This window comes from Cherax quadricarinatus, chromosome 23 (assembly GCF_038502225.1).
Source record: "Cherax quadricarinatus isolate ZL_2023a chromosome 23, ASM3850222v1, whole genome shotgun sequence".
Lineage (NCBI taxonomy): Eukaryota > Metazoa > Arthropoda > Malacostraca > Decapoda > Parastacidae > Cherax > Cherax quadricarinatus.
This window is the reverse complement of record NC_091314.1, coordinates 7,775,520-7,795,035: the sequence shown is the minus strand read 5'-3', so window position 1 is coordinate 7,795,035 and position 19,516 is coordinate 7,775,520. Positions and strand designations below refer to the sequence as shown.

The window sequence follows — 19,516 nt, the reverse complement described above, 5'->3', positions numbered from 1 at the left end:
AACAGCAGCAAGAAGAACATACAATTCAGCTGTGAAAAAAATACTAGACTGCATCAATCATCAGATGACACACGAAAAACTTAAATAAACCATACCACGGGCGGGGATAGAACACCCGATCAGAGAGTCTCAAAACTCCAGACCATCACGTTAGACACTGGACCAGCTAGCCACAATAAGATTCGTCCAACTAGGTATATTTCTCCACCATAGGAAGGTTAGCATAGGCACCACTGTGACCACAAATGCAAGTCCAGTGGCTAACGCGACGGTCTGGAGTTTTGAGACTCTGATCACGGGTTCTATCCCCACCCGTGGTATGGTTTGTTTGCAATCGTTTCACTACGATTTCATGGGTCATGTTAATGGCTTTGAGGGGACTTGAGCTAGAGTTCGTCACGGCCATGCTAGCTGGAGATTCATCTGTAAAAACTTGCATTTGTGGTCACAGTGGTGCCTATGCTAACCTTCCTATGGTGCAGAAATATACCTAGTTGGACGAATCTTATTGTGGCTAGCTGGTCCAGTGTCTAACATGATGGTCTGGAGTTTTGAGACTCTCTGATCGCGGGTTCTATCCTCGCCTGTAGTATGGTTTGTTTGCAATTGTGTCATTACGATTTTGCGAGTCAAAACTTAAATAACTATGTACAGGATCACTATCAAGGAAGACAGAGTCCTGTGTAAATGCAACAGTAGCACGTTAGGAAATTATCAAGAGCAAGTACCCGTGCAAAGAGAAGCAAGATTTTGGACTACAGAGATTTCCCATGGTGGATTGGGGAGGGGAAGAAGAAAAAAGATACTAGATAGATAAAAAGCCTCTGCAAGTGCAAAGTGAAGGGACAAAATGAGAAGGGGCAATGACAAACTGTTAAATTTTATTGAAGTCCAAAATCATTTCATATTATGATTATATACAGTACCTAAAAAAAAAATAGCACAAAAACTGTGGGTAAAATAATTCTACAGATTTTATTATTACAACAGCCATGGAAATGAAGAGATAAAAGAGACAAAGAACATCTCAATCCCATAATAAAAGGAATTCAGACTCTGCATATAAACTTTCTGCCTTATCTCCTGCAGGATCCTCCTCAACTTTAACCATGAATTGGTCTATTACACACGAGTAATGGAAGTAACTTGGTCAAATACAGCAATTTATTAACCACTAAAACTAATATAAGATGCATCTTTATGCCCGATGCATTTTATAGGTATTATTATATTATAAAATTATGTTCATTACAAGATTAGAGAACAAGCTAAGTACAAAATAAAATAAATGGTTACCTAAGAGCTACATCATACTGGATGGTTGCTTATGTAACTTCGCTATATTAGTTTAACATCAAAAATCATGGCCTGGTGGCAAAAGCTCTTGCTTCACATGCTGAGAGTCAGTGGTTCAATTCCCAGGAAGGGTGGAAACATTAGGCCTGTTTCCTTATACCTGTTGTCCATGTTCACCCACATGTTCATACACAGACTTTGCGAAAGCTTTCGACAAGTGTGACCAAGCGTGATAAAGGAATAACAGGAAAAGTTGGTAGGTGGATCTGTAACTTCCTGACAAATAGAACACAGAGTACTAGTAAACATAGTAAAGTCCCAGGCAGCCACGGTGAAAAACTGTTCCACAAAGCACAGTACTCGCTCCCATTCTATTCCTCATCCTCATTTCTGACAGACAGAGATGTAAGTCATAGCTCCGTGTCTTCCTTTACGAATGACACCCAGTTGCCAGGGCAGCGACCTACATCGAAGACACTGCAAGACTCCAAGTGGACATCAACCAAATCTTCAAATAGGCCACTTAAAACAATGCGAAGTTGAATGAGGAGAAATTTCAACTACTCAGACATGGAAAACTTGAGAAAATTAAAAATGTATCAGGGTATACAACAAATTCTAACCATGCAATAGAGAAAAAGAAATGTGAAGGACCTGGGAGTGATAATGTCAGAGGATCTCGCCTTCGAAGACCACAACAATGTATCTACCTCATTGGCTAGGAAAATGATAGGATAGATAATGAGAACCTTCAAAACTAGGGACGCAAAGCCCATGATGACACTCTTCAAATCGCTTGTTCTCTCTAGGTAGGCTGGAATACTGCTGTACATTAACAGCCCCCTTTAAGGCTGGCGACATTGCAGACATGGAGAGCGTACAAAGAACTTTCACAGCACACACAAGTACGATAAGGCACCTAAACTACTGGGAACAGTTGAAGGTCCTTGATCAGTATTCCCTGGAATGCAGGCCAGAGAGATACATGACAATATACACTTGGAAGGTCCTGGAGGGATTGGTACCAAACCTGCACACAAAAATCTCTCCCTATGAAAGCAAAAGACTTGGCAGGAGATGCAACATTTCCCTGATGAAAAGCAGGGGTGCCACGAGTATATTGAGAGACAATGCACTAAGTGTCTGGGGCCCAAAACTGTTCAACTGCCTCCCAGCATACAAAAAGAGGATTACCAATAGACCCCTGGCTGTCTTCAAGAAGGAACTGGACAGGCACCTAGAGTCAGTCCCTTATCAACCGAACTGTGGTTCATACATCAGTTCGTGTGCAGCTGGCAGTAACAGGCTGGTTGATCAGACCCTGATCCACCACGAGGCCTGGTTTCAGATGGAGCCGCAGGGGCGCTGACCCCATCATGAAAGAGGGTGCCTGGGTGTTAGTCGACTGGTGTGGGTTGCATCCTGGGACAAAAATTGATCTAATTTTCCTGAAATACTCTGCATAAAGGGTTTTCTATAAGTGCTATAGTATGTTATTACTGTCAGCTAGGCCTGTACACCTTGTACTTGTACTCGTAGAAAATAAAGATATTATTATTATTATATTTACAGCAAATGGACATGTAGAGAGGATGGAACGAAATAGAATGACTTCGAGTGTATAAATCTGTAGTGGAGGGAAGGCGGGGTAGGGGTCAGACTAGGAAAGGTTGGAGGAAGGAAGGAGGTTTTGTGTGCGAGGGGCTTGGAGTTACAGCAAGTGTGCGTGAGCATGTTAGATAGGAGCAAATAGAGATAAATGGTTTTTAGGACTTGACGTGCTGTTGCAAGATAAGCTGGCAGGCCGGACTTGATTCCTGGTGATGGGACGTACAGTGCAGGCACTCTGATGGAAGGGTGTTAATGTTGCAGTTTTATAACTGTAGTGCAAGCATGCCTCTGGCAAAACAGTGATGGAGTGAGTGATGATGAAAGTTTTTCTTTTTCGGGCCACCCTGCCTTGGTGGGAAACAGCCGATGTGTATATAAAAAAAAATATTTACAGCAAATCAATCAAAACTACACATTAAACCTACAAGGGTCATACAAGAACCCCCAACAGAACTAGACAATTTACACTACTTACGATAATTGTACTTATATGTGTACTTGTGCTTAAATAAACTTACAGAATCTTCACAGCAGAACTGGAGTTTCTTTCACATGAGCACCACTATCATGACAGGATAATAAATTTCACTACAAGACTCAACAGCAAACATTCTACTCTCCTACATCAACATTTACTTCAAAAACCAACTATGAGATTAGGATAATGCAAATATCACAAGGAAAAAAAAATATCCAAATCCATCTGAAGGATTTCTGCAGACTATTCTAGGTTAAGTCATCACAGAATGTCACATTTATATTTAAAAGCACTACACAACATTGCAGTTTATGATTATAAATAAAAGTTACTTTATTAATGTCCTGTAATACTGTAGCTCTGTATCCAGCTTAAAATAAATAAAACAACCAATTAGGGAACTTTTTGAGAGGTGTGGATATATGTCCATAACATGTATAATATAACAGTATACAAGAATATTACTTAATAAGAGGACATAACTATACGTATATTAAATGCATTTTTCATGTTAAACTGATTTAGTGTGATATTATCAACTATCTTAATTACTGGAAAACAGGCAACAAAAAAAAAACGCGTTTAAATTACGTATACATAAACACAAAATTTTTACAATACATCATTGTATTAATACATTTCCTCTTTATTACTCATGTAAGCAGTTCCCTAAATACAATATAACAGTTCATCAGTCATTAACAGCGCAAATAACTTCTAAATTATGTTAGAGAAAGTATTATTTACCAGCAGGAGGTGTAGTGCTCAACCAGCATTCACTCTCTCCTCTCTAATAACAATTATGTCTCAGGAAAACTGTATGTACATCACACTCGACCCACCAGACACATATATCACTCAAATATTCTACAAATCACATCAAAATTACCTTGTCACATCAGACATGGAAGTCTGAGTATGTAGTGTTGAGCAGCTGTGACGTTACTGATCATCTCCTGACACACTGGAAAAAAAGTTATTGTTCTGACCTTGTAAAATAATGTGGATGTTATATTGATCAGGGAAGACACACTGTGATATATATAATATTGATAATATAGAAATTTTACTGGGAAAGCAATGAGTCACTTTGACTTTTTTTTTATTTTGGGTTATCCCAGGTAATTTACTCCTAGTAGCGAAGAGGCGGGGCCAGGAGCTGTGAATCAACCTCTACAACCACAATTAGGTGAGTATATGTTACCAGGTATGATAATTGTACTTATGTGTACCTGTACCTAAATAAAGGTACTTAACCAGCCAAGAGGGAACATTATATTAGCAATAACAGGCAACTACACAGACAGAAACATAAGTATATAGATAATGTTTCTTTAAATTAAAATCAATGATAAAAATGTTTTACATACAGTATATTTATAGTTTCATCTCAGTAGAGCAACACAAGGTTGGTATGTGATGATTTAATTATTTTTTATTAAAAATACTCACGTCACATTATGGGAATACCCTTATGTAAATGACTTTTTAATAATATATATATATATATATATATATATATATATATATATATATATATATATATATATATATATATATATATATATATATATATATATATATATATATATATATATATATATATATATATATATATATATATATATATATATATATATATATTTATATATATATATATATATATATATATATATATATATATATATATATATATATATATATATATATATATATATATATATATATATATATATATATATATATATATATATATATATGCATGCTTAAAAATTCTCAAACGGGCGAAATTATATAAAATAGCATTTGTCAAAAGCACTGGTTTACAGTCGGCAAACACTTCGCCTGTTATGTGTGGTGTGTGTACTCACCTATAAGTACTCACCTATATGTGGTTGCAGTAGATTCATAGCTCCTGGCCCGGCCTCTTCAATGGTCGATACTAATTTACTCTTTCCCTGCTCCATGAGCTTTATCACACCTCTTCTTTAAACTACGTATGGATCCTGGCTTAACTACATCACACTCCATAATGTTCCACTTCCTGTCAATTCTATAACTGAAATAATACTTTCTAACATTCCTGTGACTCATCTTCATCTTCCAGTTGTGACCCCTTGTTGTTGAAACATCCTGTCCCTGTCCACCTTGCCAGTTCCTCTCAGTTTATTTATCATGTTTCCCTTATTCCTCCTGTCCTCCAGTGTTGTCAGGCTGATTTTCCTTAACCTCTCCTCGTAGGACATATTCCTTAGCTCTGGGACTAGTCTTGCTGTAAACCTTTGCACTTTCTCTAATTTCTTAACATGTTTGACAAGGTATGGGTTCCATACTTTTGTTGCATACTCCAATATAGGCTTGACGTACGTGATGTAGTGTCTTGAATGACGCATTACTAAAGTGTCGAAATGCTATTCTTAGGTTTCTCATGCGAAGAGCCTTTTTCTCGAGTGAGGTTTGCAGCTTTCGGTCCCCTAGCGTGTACTCCGCCTGCTGTCTTCTTTGACCTTCCCCAGTCTTCATGACTGCACTTGGAGGAGTTAAACTCCAGGAGCCAATTGTTGTACCAGGCTTGCAGCCTGTCCAGATCCCTTTGTAGTCCTAAGTGATCCTCTTCCGCTTGAATTCTCCTCATTACCTTCACATCGTCTGTAAACAGAGACACCTCTGAATTAATCCCTTCCATGTCATTCACATATTCCAGAAACAGTACCGGCCCTAGGATTGATTCTTATAGAACCCCGCCTACTCTGTCACCTCGTCACGTATCATCACTCGATGTTTCCTTCCTGCCAGGTATTCCCTGATCCATTGCAGTGCCTTTCCTGTTTTTTCTGCTTGTGTGTGTGTGTGTGTGTGTGTGTGTGTGTGTGTGTGTGTGTGTGCGTGCACTCACCTATTTGTGATCGCAGGGCTCGAGTCGCGAACAATAGCATTTTTCAAAGGTCTACAGTCGGCAGACACGGCCTCTTTTGTGTGGTACTCACCTATTTGTAATTGCAGGGGTCGATTTGAAGCTCCTGGCATCGCCTCTTCGCTGGTCGCTGCTAGGTCCACTCTCTCCCTGCTCCATGAGCTTTATCGTATCTCTTCTTAATGCTATGTATGGATCCTGCCTCCACTACACCACTCTCCAGATTGTTCCACTTCCTGACAACTCGATAACTGAAGAAATACTTCCTAACATCCCTGTCACCCATGTGTCTCCAACGTCCAGTTTGACCCCTTATTGCTGTGTCACATCTCTGAAACATCCCATCCGTATTTACCTTGTCAATTCTTCTCAGTATTTTATATGTCGTTATCATGTCCCCCCTATCCCTCCTGTTCTCTAGTGCCGTGCACTAGTGCTAGTGCACTTTCTCTAATTTCTTGACTTGTTTGACCAGGTGCCCCGTGGCCTGGTGGTTAAAGTTCTCGCTTCACACGGCGAGTGTCCGGGTTCGATTCCCGGGCACACATTGGGGGTGTTTCTTAACACCAGTTGTCTATGTTCACCCATCAGTAAAATGGGTACCTGAGTGTTAGTCGACTCGTGTGGGTCGCATCTTGGGACAAAACTGACATAATTGCCTGAAATGCTCTGTATAACAAGCGGCTTTCTAGACAGTAGTAGTAGGTGTGAGTTCCATACTAGTGTGCATAGTCTAATATGAGCCTGACGTACATGGTATACAGAGTCTTGAACGATTCCTTAAGTTTGCCAGGCGTCCATATACTGCAGCAGTTATTTGGTTGATGTGCGCCTCAGGAGATGTGCTCGGTATTATACTCACCCCCAAGATCCTTTTCCTTAAGTGAGGTTTGCAGTCTTTGGCCCTCTTGCGTGTACTCTGTCTGCGGTTTTCTTTAACCTTTCCCAATCTTCATGACTTTGCACTTGGTGGGGTTAAAGTGCCCCATGTCCCCAGGGTACAGCAATATCAGGTGTGTCAGAGTTCTGCTCACTTATGTAGGTGAAAGGTTAATTCAAGACTGTGTACTTGTAAAACTTCATTAGCGTAATTTCTTACAACATCCTAATGTTTCCACCCGTACCATGGATCGACCCCCGGACCTCAGTGTGTGAGCTGAGCGCACTAGCAATCGAACTACGGTTACCTTATGTCGTATGGTGCAGAACAAGATGTCATGACGGTAAGTTTCCTTATGACTAGTGATGTGGAACAAGGAGTCACGGAGGTAGGTTGTCTTATCTCCAGCTGTCAGCTACAACATTCTTTCCCACCTGATACTGTGCCACATATATTTATCCATATATCAAAACTGAACAAAGGTGTGGATGAAGGTAAGGAACCACTGAGTGAGAAATATAAAACAATAACAATGAGATGTGTATATTTCTTCACTTGTAGGTTTGTTCACTGACGTTGTCACTAACACTGGTTGCTTCTAGCTGCTAAAGCACGCCCTAAAAACACTAAGATTCTCGGAGCCTGGCGCTTGTGACCCGCTACACTGTAGGCCTGTGTGTGTGTGTACTCCCCTAATTGTACTCACCTAATTGTGGTTGCAGAGGTCGAATCTCAGCTCCTGGCCCCTCCTCTTCACTGATCGCTACTAGGTCCTCTCCCTCTCAGCTTCCTGAGCTTTGCCATACCTCTTCTTAAAACTATGTATGGTTCCTGCCTCCACTACTTCACTTGCTAGGTTATTCCACTTCCTGACGACTCTATGACTGAAGAAATACTTCCTAACGTCCCTGTGACTCGTCTGAGTCTTCAGCTTCCAGTTGTGACCCCTTGTTTCTGTGTCCCCTCTCTGGAACATCCTATCTCTGTCCACCATGCCTATTCAATTCAATTCAATTCAAAGTTTATTCTCTATAAGGATTACAATGCTGAGTTTACAGAAATTTGGTTATTCCACGCAGTATCTTGTATGTCGTTATCATGTCTCCCCTGACCCTTCTGTCCTCCAGTGTCGTCAGTCCGATTTCCCTCAACCTTTCCTCGTATGACATTCCCCTGAGCTCTGGGACTAGCCTTGTTGCAAACCTTTGTACTTTCTCTAACTTCTTGACGTGCTTGACCAGGTGTGGGTTCCAGACTGGTGCTGTATACTCCAGTATGGGCCTAACATACACAGTGTACAGTGTCTTGAACGATTCCTTGTTAAGGTATTGGAACGCTATTCTCAGGTTTGCCAGGCGCCCATATGCTGCAGCAGTTATTTGGTTGATGTGTGCCTCCGGTGACGTGCTCGGTGTTATGGTCACCACAAGGTCTTTCTCCCTGAGTGAGGTCTGTAGTCTTTGTCCACCTAGCCTATACTCTGTCTGCGGTCTTCTTTGCCCCTCCCCAATCTTCATGACTTTGCATTTGGTAGGATTGAATTCGAGAAGCCAGTTTCTGGACTACATGTCCAGTCTGTCCAGGTCTCTTTGCAGTCCTGCCTCATCCTCATCCGATTTAATTCTTCTCATCAACTTCACATCATCTGCGAATAGGGACACTTCAGAGTCTATTCCTTCCATCATGTCGTACTCACCTATTTGTACTCACCTATTTGTGGTTGCAGGGGTCGATTCATAGCTCCTGGCGCGCGCGCGCGCGCGCGTGTGTGTGTGTGTGTGTGTGTGTGTGTGTGTGTGTGTGTGTGTGTGTGTGTGTGTGTGTGTGCGTGCTTGTGTGTATGCATATATTTGTATGCTCGTGTGAATGTGCCTGTGCGTGCGCCCTCGTACTCACCTATTTGTACTCACCTATTTGTGGTTGCAGGGGTCGAGTCATAGCTCCTGGCCCCGCCTCTTCACTGATTGCTACTAGGTCCTCTCTCTCCCTGCTCCATGAGCTTTATCATACCTCGCCTTAAAACTATGTATGGTTCCCGCCTCCACTACTTCACTTTCTAGACTATTCCACGACTTGACTACTCTATGACTGAAGAAATACTTCCTAACATCCCTTTGATTCATCTGAGTCTTCAACTTCCAATTGTGACCTCTTGTGTATGTGTCCCATCTCTGGAACATCCTGTCTTTGTCCACCGTGTCTATTCTGCGCAGTATTTTATATGTCGTTATCATGTCTCCCCTGACCCTCCTGGCCTCCAGTGTCGTCAGGCCGATTTCCCTCAACCTTTCTTCGTACGACAATCCCCGTAGCTCTGGGACTAGTCTTGTTGCAAACCTTTGCACTTTCTCTAATTTCTTGACGTGCTTGACTAGGTGTGGATTCCAAACTGGTGCTGCATACTCCAGTATGGGCCTGACGTAAATGGTATATAGTGTCTTGAACGACTCCTTATTGAGGTATCGGAACGCTATCCGTAGGTTTGCCAGGCGCCCGTATGCTGCAGCAGTTATCTGATTTATGTGCGCCTCAGGAGATATGCTCGGTGTTATACTCACCCCCAGATCTTTTTCCTTGAGTGAGGTTTGCAGTCTTTGGCCATCTAAACTATATTGTGTCTGCGGTCTTCTTTGCCCTTCCCCAATCTTCATGACTTTGCATTTGGCAGGGTTAAACTCAAGGAGCCAGTTTCTGGACCAGGCTTGTAGCCTGTCCAGGTCTCTTTGTAGTCCTGCCTGATCCTCATCCGATTTGATTCTTCTCATTAACTTCACATCATCTGCAAACAAGGACACTTCTGAGTCTATCCCTTCCGTTATGTCGTTCACATATACCAAGAACAGCACAGGTCCTAGGACTGACCCCTGTGGAACCCCGCTTGTCACAAGCGCCCACTCTGACACCTCGTCACGTACCATGACTCGTTGTTGCCTCCCTGTCAGGTATTCTCTGATCCATTGCAGTGCCTTTCCTGTTATGTGTGCCTGATCTTCTAGCTTTTTCAGTAACCTCATGTGAGGAACTGTGTCGAAGGCCTTTTTGCAGTCCAAAAAAATGCAGTCGATCCACCCCTCTCTCTCTTGTCTTACTTCTGTCACCTTGTCATAAAACTCTAGTAGGTTTGTGACACAGGATTTTCCTTCCCTGAAACCATGCTGGTTGTCAATTATACACTTGTTTCTTTCCAGGTGCTCCACCACTCTCCTCCTGATGATCTTCTCCATGACCTTGCATACTATACACGTTAGTGATACAGGTCTGTAGTTTAGTGCCTCATGTCTGTCTCCCTTTTTAAAAATTGGGACTACATTTGCCATCTTCCATACCTCAGGGAGTTGCCCAGTTTCAAATGATGTGTTGAAGATCTTTGTTAATGGCACACACAATATCTCTGCTCCCTCTTTAAGGACCCACGGAGAGATGTTGTCTGGTCCCACCGCCTTTGAGGTGTCAAGTTCGCATAGCAGCTTCTTCACTTCCTCCTTGGTTATATGTACCTCATCCAGCACTTGCTGGTGTACCCCCCTGTTCTGATTTCCTGGAGTCCTACTGGTTTCCACTGTAAATACTTCTTTAAATCTCGTGTTGAGCTCCTGACATACCTCTCGGTCGTTTCTTGTGAATTCCTCATCACCCTTCCTCAGTCTGATTACCTGGTCCTTGACTGTTGTTTTCCTCCTGATGTGGCTGTACAACAGCTTCGGGTCAGTCTTGACTTTCGATGCTATGTCATTTTCATATTGTCGCTGAGCCTCCCTTCTTATCTGTGCATATTCATTTCTGGCTCTTCGGCTAATCTCTTTATTTTCCTGAGTTCTCTGTCTTCTGTACCTTTTCCATTCTCTAGTACACCTAGTTTTTGCCTCCCTACACCTTTGGGTGAACCAAGGACTCGTTCTGTTCTTCCCATTATTTCTGTTTCCCTTGGGAACAAACCTCTCCTCTGCCTCCTTGCATTTTGTTGCCACATAGTCCATCATTTCTTGTACTGGTTTTCCTGTCAGTTCCCTCTCCCACTGAATGTTTTGAAGGAAGTTCCTCATGCCTGAGTAGTTCCCCCTTTTGTAGTTTGGTTTTTCCCACCCTATTCCTGCTACTCTCTCCACTTGGAGCTCAACTATGTAGTCGAAGCACAGAACCACATGATCACTAGCTCCCAGGGGCCTTTCATACAAGATATCCTCGATGTCTGAACTACTCAAGGTGAATACAAGGTCCAGTCTTGCTGGTTCATCTTCTCCTCTCTCTCTGGTAGTGTCTCTAACATGTTGATGCATGAGGTTTTCCAGTACTACATCCATCATCTTGGCTCTCCATGTTTCGGAACCCCCATGGGGCTCCAGGTTTTCCCAGTCAATCTCCTTGTGATTGAAATCACCCATAACTAGTAACTTTGCTCCCCCCACATGTGCTCTCCTGGCCACCTCGGCTAGTGTGTCGACCATGGCTCTGTTGCTCTCATCGTATTCTTCTCTTGGTCTCCTGCAGTTCTGTGGTGGGTTGTACATTACTGCAATTATCACCTTATGTCCCTCAGACTGGATTGTTCCTACTAAGTAGTCCCTTTCACCCGTGCCATCCATTCCTTCCATTTTCTCAAAACCCCACTGGCTTTTAATGAGCAGTGCAACTCCTCCTCCCCCTCTCCTCCCTCTGTCTTTCCTGAGGATTTGATATCCGGGTGGAAAGATTGAATCTGTTATTATTCTGGTGAGTTTTGTTTCTGTGAGTGCTATTATGTCTGGGGATGTCTCCTTGATTCTTTCATGCCACTCCTCATACTTATTTGTTATTCCATCTGCATTTGTATACCATACCTTCAACTTCTTTTCTAAGACTGTGGTCTGGGAGGTGTATTGGGGTTGGGGAAGTGGGAGACCTGATAAGGAACTATGGGTGGTTGCTGTGGGGGTGGAGTTTGTAATGTAGTGGGTGGGGGCATTGGATATGACATGGGTGTTTTGGTTTAGAGTGTTTGGCTGCACTGGGGTTGACCTGGTTGGGAGGCTTCTATAGGAAGCTGTGAGGGAGGTTGTATTTGATCTTCTTCCTGTGTCTGGGATCTCCTGTCTGTCTTCTCCATCCCCTCTCTTTCCTCCTTTCGCCTTTGTATCATCTCTCTCAGTTTCCGCCTTTCGTCTTGTGTTCTGTCGCGGTCGAGATACACCTTCCTGTATGCCGGCATGTCCCTTAATCGTGCTTTCTCCCACAGTATCCTGTTCCGAGTCGATTCTGCCTTGAAGGTCACTTTCACTGGCCGGGTTCTTTTTTTTACAAACCCCCCTATTCTCCGAAAATTTTCCAGCTGGGTCATGTCGTCTTCTCCGATTACTTTCATGATGCTTTCAATTGCTTTTTTTCCCCTTGTTTTCTTGCTTCATATGTTTCCCCTTCAACTTCCTGTAGCCCATACACAAAGACTGACCTCACCCTTTCATTCTCCCACTGCATATCCCTGTGTATCCCCTCATTCAATTTGATTTCCTCCATTGCAGCTTTCCTTTCTTCAGTTTCACTAGCTACTGTACATGGGCTCAGTGGCCTGTCATTTTCCCTTCTCGGCTTTCCCTGGGCTCTGTTGTGGTCTTTTAGGGCCTCCACATATAGCTTAGCTCTTTCATTTACTACAGTCTCCACTGATAGAGCTTCTACATGCAGTTTTGCTCCTTCTGTCCCTACAGTCCCCTTATTTGTGGCTGAGGTAGCGGTCTCTGTTGTCAATCCCAAAATGTTCTTTAGTTCTTTAGGCTGTTTCAGATTTTCCAGTTCCTCTTCTAAGCTCTGTATCCTGGCCTCTGCTGCTTTGACTTTCACCTCCCACTTCCTGCTTTCCATGTCTATCCTCTCTTCCATTCTCATGCTAAGTTCTTCTAGTTTCTTTTCCCATTCTTGTTCCCTTTTTGTGAGCTCTGCTGCCCAATCTTCCTTTGCAGTTCCCTCCTCCTGTCCCTTGGGTTTTCTTGTTGCTCTCTGGCAACCCATTTTTTTTTATCCTGATTGCCTCAGAGTGGGAAACCTATGTAATTCTGTATGTTAGTTTAGTATTGTATATGTCAGAGTGTGGGGGGGAGGTAGAGGAGGAACTGTGGCTATATGGGAGAGTTGTGGGGAGGGGAGTGGGAAGGAGAGTGAAACAAGTGGGTAAGTAGGTGAGTGGGAGAGGGAGAGGTGGGGAGGGGGAGGGTGAAAGAGGGAGGGGAGGGATCAGGTGAAGGAGTGAGATGTCGGTGGGGGAGGGGGGGGAGTGTATGTGTGAGTCTGGCAATATGTGTGTGTGTGTGTGTGTGTGTATTGTGTGTGTGTTGCGTGTGTGTGTGTGAGGGGGGTGTGGGGGGTGTGGGTGAGTGTGTGGGTGAGTGTGTGGTTGGGTGTGTGGGTGGGTGTGTGGGTGGGTGTGTGTGTGGGTGTGTGTGTGGGTGTGTGGGTGGGGGTGTGTGTGTGTGTGTTGGTGTGTGTGGGTGTGTGGGTGTGTGTGTGTGGGTGTGTGTGTGTGGGTGTGTGTTGGTGTGTGTGGGTGTGTGTGGGGGTGTGTGGGTGGGTGTGTGGGTGGGTGGGTGTGTGGGTGGGTGTGTGTGGGTGTGGGTGGGTGTGTGGGTGTGTGTGGGTGTGTGGGTTTGTGTGGGTGTGTGTGGGTGGGTGTGTGTGGGGGTGTGTGGGGGTGTGTGTGTATGTGTGTGTGTGTACTCACCTATTTGCACTCACCTATTTGTGGTTGCAGGGGTCGAGTCACAGCTCCTGGCCCCGCCTCTTCGCTGATTGCTACTAGGTCCTCTCTCTCCCTGCCCCATGAGCTCTATCATACCTCGCCTTAAAACTATGTATGGTTCCTGCCTCCACCACATCACTTTCTAGGCTATTCCATGGCCTGACTACTCTATGACTGAAGAAATACTTCCTAACATCCCTTTGATTCATCTGAGTCTTCAACTTCCAATTGTGACCTCTTGTGTCTGTGTCCCATCTCTGGAACATCCCGTCTTTGTCCACCTCGTCTATTCCGCGCAGTATTTTATATGTCGTTATCATGTCTCCCCTGACCCTCCTGGCCTCCAGTGTCGTCAGGCCGATTTCCCTCAACCTTTCTTCATAGGACAATCCCCGTAGCTCTGGGACTAGTCTTGTTGCAAACCTTTGCACTTTCTCTAATTTCTTGACGTGCTTGACTAGGTGTGGATTCCAAACTGGTGCTGCATACTCCAGTATGGGCCTGACGTAGATGGTGTACAGAGTCTTAAACGAATCCTTACTGAGGTATCGGAACGCTATCCGTAGGTTTGCCAGGCGCCCGTATGCTGCAGCAGTTATCTGATTGATGTGCGCCTCAGGAGATATGCTCGGTGTTATACTCACCCCCAGATCTTTTTCCCTGAGTGAGGTTTGCAGTCTTTGGCCATCTAAACTATATTGTGTCTGCGGTCTTCTTTGCCCTTCCCCAATCTTCATGACTTTGCATTTGGTGTGTGTGTGTGTGTGTGTTTACTCACCTATTTGTGGTTGCAGGGGTCGAGTCTTAGCTCCTGGCGTGTGTGTGTGTGTGTGTGTGTGTGTGTGTGTGTGTGTGTGTGTACTCACCTATTTGTGGTTGCAGGGGTCGAGTCTTAGCTCCTGGCCCCGCCTCTTCACCGGTTGCTACTGGGCCCTCTCTCTCCCCGCTCCATGAGCTTTATCAAACCTCGTCTTAAAACTGTGTATGGTTCCTGCCTCCACTACGTCATTTTCTAGGCTATTCCACTGCCTTACAACTCTATGACTGAAGAAATACTTCCTAATATCTCTCTGACTCATTTGTGTCTTCAACTTCCAATTGTGGCCTCTTGTTTCTGTGTCCCCTCCCTGGAACATCCTGTCTTTGTCCACCTTGTCTATTCCACGCAGTATTTTATATGTCGTTATCATGTCTCCCCTGACCCTCCTGTCCTCCAGTGTCGTCAGGCCGATTTCCCTTAATCTTTCTTCATAGGACATTCCCCTTAGCTCTGGAACTAACCTTGTCGCAAACCTTTGTACTTTCTCTAGTTTCTTGACGTGCTTTATCAAGTGCGGGTTCCAAACAGGTGCTGCATACTCCAGTATGGGCCTGACATACACGGTGTACAGTGTCTTGAACGATTCCTTACTAAGGTATCGGAATGCTGTTCTCAGGTTTGTCAGGCGCCCATATGCTGCAGCAGTTATCTGATTGATGTGTACTTCCGGAGACATGCTCGGTGTTATACTCACCCCAAGATCTTTCTCCTTGAGTGAGGTTTGCAGTCTTTGGCCACCTAGCCTATACTCTGTCTGTGGTCTTCTGTGCCCTTCCCTTATCTTCATGACTTTGCATTTGGCAGGATTAAATTCGAGAAGCCATTTGCTGGACCAGGTGTCCAGTCTGTCCAGGTCTCTTTGAAGTCCTGCCTGGTCCTCATCAGATTTAATTCTCCTCATTAACTTCACATCATCTGCAAACAGGGACACTTCTGAGTCTAACCCTTCCATCATGTCGTTCACATATACCAAAAATAGCACTGGTCCTAGGACCGACCCCTGTGGGACCCCGCTCGTCACAGGTGCCCACTGTGATACATCATTACGTACCATGACCCTTTGTTGCCTCCCTGTCAGGTATTCTCTGATCCATTGCAGTGCCCTTCCTGTTATATGCGCCTGATGCTCTAGCTTCTGCACTAATCTCTTGTGAGGAACTGTGTCAAAGGTCTTCTTGCAGTCCAAGAAGATGCAATCAACCCACCCCTCTCTCTCGTGTCTTACTTCTGTTATTTTATCATAAAACTCCAGAAGGTTTGTGACACAGGATTTGCCTTCCGTGAATCCGTGCTGGTTGGCATTTATACTCTTGTTCCGTTCCAGGTGCTCCACCACTCTCCTCCTGATAATCTTCTCCATAATTTTGCATACTATGCACGTCAATGACACAGGTCTATAGTTTAGTGCCTCTTTTCTGTCTCCTTTTTTAAAAATGGGAACTACATTTGCCGTCTTCCATACCTCAGGTAGTTGCCCAGTTTCCAAGGACGTGTTGAAGATTGTGGTAAGTGGCACGCACAACATATCTGCTCCCTCTCTAAGGACCCACGGGGAGATGTTGTCCGGTCCCATTGCCTTTGAGGTATCGATGTCCCTTAGCAGTTTCTTCACCTCCTCCTCATCTGTATGTATGTCGTCCAACACTTGTTGGTGTATTCCTTGCTGGTGTTCCCATCTGGTCTGTCCTCCCAGAGTCCTTCCTGTCTCTACTGTAAATACTTCCTTAAATCTCGTGTTGAGCTCCTCACATACCTCTTGATCGTTTCTTGTGAGTTCTCCACCATCTTTCCTCAGCCTTATCACCTGGTCCTTGACTGTTGTCTTCCTCCTAATGTGGCTATACAGCAGTTTCGGGTCAGATTTGACTTTCGATGCTATGTCGTTTTCATACTGTCGCTGGGCCTCCCTCCTTATCTGTGCATACTCGTTTCTGGCTCTTCTACTAATCTCCTTGTTTTCCTGGGTCCTATGCCTCCTGTACCTTTTCCATTCTCTGTTGCACTTAGTTTTTGCCTCCCTACACCTTCGGGTAAACCAAGGACTCGTTTTGGTCTTCCTATTATTTCTGTTTCCCTTGGGAACAAAACTTTCCTCTGCCTCCTTGCACTTTGTTGCCACATATTCCATCATCTCGTTTACTGATTTTCCTACCATTTTTCTGTCCCACTGAACCTCCTGCAGGAAGTTTCTCATACCTGTGTAGTCCCCCCTTTTATAGTTTGGCCTGTCCCCTTCAGTTCCTGTTACCTTCTCCACTTGTAACTCTACTATACAATCAAAACTCAGAACCACGTGATCGCTAGCTCCAAGGGGCCTCTCGTAAGTGATGTCCTCAATGTCTGAACTGCTCAGGGTGAACACAAGATCCAGTCTTGCTGGCTCATCCTCCCCTCTCTCTCTGGTTGTGTCCCTGACATGTTGATGCATGAGGTTTTCAAGTACCACATCCATCATCTTGGCTCTCCATATTTCGGGACCCCCATGTGGCTCCAGGTTTTCCCAGTCGATCTCCCTGTGGTTGAAATCGCCCATTATGTGTGTTAGTTAGTTAGTTACCATTTTGTCCGTGTGTGTGTGTGTGTGTGTGTGTGTGTGTGTGTGTGTGTGTGTGTGTGTGTGTGTGTGTGTGTGTGTGTGTGTGTGTGCGTGCTTGTGTGTATGCATATATTTGTATGCTCGTTAGTTGTGCATGTGCCTGTGCGTGCACCCTCGTGTGTGTATGTGTGTGCGCGCGCGCTCGTGTGGGTGTATGACCCACTTAATATTTGTATTTATAACTCAATACAATTGTGACCAGGCGTGGACGTATCAGTGGTTCATTACTTTGTAGTTTGTTCATGACTGTAACCATGTATAGGAGTGAGGCTGATTTATTACCTCTGTAACTTGCCATGATTGTGACCAGATCTACCTGGAGTTCAGCTATCATAACTTTGGGGTCCAGTCACTGGACCCATTATGTACCTTTGTAATCTTTTGACTACCGCCCACAGGATGGTCATGGGGTGACTACCGCCCACAATATTTTCTTCTCTTTTCAACATTCTTTAAAATTTTCTACACAAGTACGTGCAGAGTGAACACAAGTACGTACAGAGTGAACACAAGTACGTGCAGAGTGAACACAAGTACGTACAGAGTGAACACAAGTACGTGCAGAGTGAACACAAGTACGTGCAGAGTGAACACAAGTACGTACAGAGTGAACACAAGTACGTGCAGAGTGAACACAAGTACGTACAGAGTGAACACAAGTACGTACAGAGTGAACACAAGTACGTGCAGAGTCAACACAAGTACGTACAGAGTGAACACAAGTACGTACTGAGTGAACACAAGTACGTACAGAGTGAACACAAGTACGTACAGAGTGAACACAAGTACGTGCAGAATGAACACAAGTACGTGCAGAGTGAACACAAGTACGTGCAGAGTGAACACAAGTACGTACAGAGTGAACACAAGTACGTACAGAGTGAACACAAGTACGTGCAGAGTGAACACAAGTACGTACAGAGTGAACACAAGTACGTACTGAGTGAACACAAGTACGTACAGAGTGAACACAAGTACGTACAGAGTGAACACAAGTACGTGCAGAATGAACACAAGTACGTGCAGAGTGAACACAAGTACGTGCAGAGTGAACACAAGTACGTACAGAGTGAACACAAGTACGTACTGAGTGAACACAAGTACGTGCAGCGTGAACACAAGTACGTGCAGAGTGAACACAAGTACGTACTGAGTGAACACAAGTACGTACAGAGTGAACACAAGTACGTAGAGAGTGAACACAAGTACGTAGAGAGTGAACACAAGTACGTGCAGAGTGAACACAAGTACGTGCAGAGTGAACACAAGTACGTACAGAGTGAACACAAGTACGTACAGAGTGAACTAAAGTACATACTGAGTGAACACAAGTACGTGCAGAGTGAACACAAGTACGTACAGAGTGAACACAAGTACGTACTGAGTGAACACAAGTACGTGCAGAGTGAACACAAGTACGCGCAGAGTGAACACAAGTACGTACTGAGTGAACACAAGTACGTGCAGAGTGAACACAAGTACGTACAGAGTGAACACAAGTTCGTACAGTGTGAACACAAGTACGTACAGAGTGAACACAAGTACGTACAGAGTGAACACAAGTACGTACAGAGTGAACACAAGTACGTACAGAGTGAACACAAGTACATACAGAGTGAACACAAGTACGTACAGAGTGAACACAAGTACATACAGAGTGAACACAAGTACGTGCAGAGTGAACACAAGTACGTACAGAGTGAACACAAGTACGTACAGAGTGAACACAAGTACGTGTTGAGTGAACACAAGTACGTACAGAGTGAACACAAGTACGTGTAGAGTGAAGACAAGTACGTACAGAGTGAACACAAGTACATACAGAGTGAACACAAGTACACAAACTTACACTAAACATTGACAAAACCTACTTCATTCAGTTTGGTAACAGAGCTACAGATGTCCCTCTTAACATAATGATAAACGGATCACCTATCACAAAGCTAACAGAGGGAAAATTCTTAGGAATCCACCTTGATAATAGACTCAAATTTCATACACATATACAACAAATTTCTAAGAAAATTTCCAAGACTGTAGGCATACTATCGAAGATACGGTACTATGTTCCACAGTCAGCCCTCCTGGCCCTATATCACTCTCTTATTTACCCCTATCTCACCTATGGAATTTGTGCATGGGGCTCAACAACAATTAACCATCTCAGACCACTAATTACCCAACAAAAAGGCTGCAGTTAGAATGATAACAAATT

At 44.0% G+C, this 19,516-nt stretch overlaps 1 protein-coding gene across 2 annotated transcripts in view; it reads right to left on the bottom strand.

Moving 5' to 3' along the window:
- LOC128685648 (uncharacterized) overlaps positions 1-7,564 on the bottom strand; it is a 33,059-nt gene extending 25,495 nt beyond the window's left edge. Inside the window, exons 1-2 of one of the 2 annotated variants that reach the window (XM_070087838.1) lie at positions 7,487-7,564; positions 4,275-4,349 (exon numbers count right to left, since the gene is read on the bottom strand). The gene's annotated coding sequence lies outside the window, so the exon portion shown is untranslated. Of the gene's footprint in view, positions 1-4,132; positions 4,244-4,274; positions 4,350-7,486 lie in introns of those variants that run through there. The other variant, XM_070087839.1, reaches the window with a different exon arrangement.
- Positions 7,565-19,516: the final 11,952 nt, after the last annotated feature.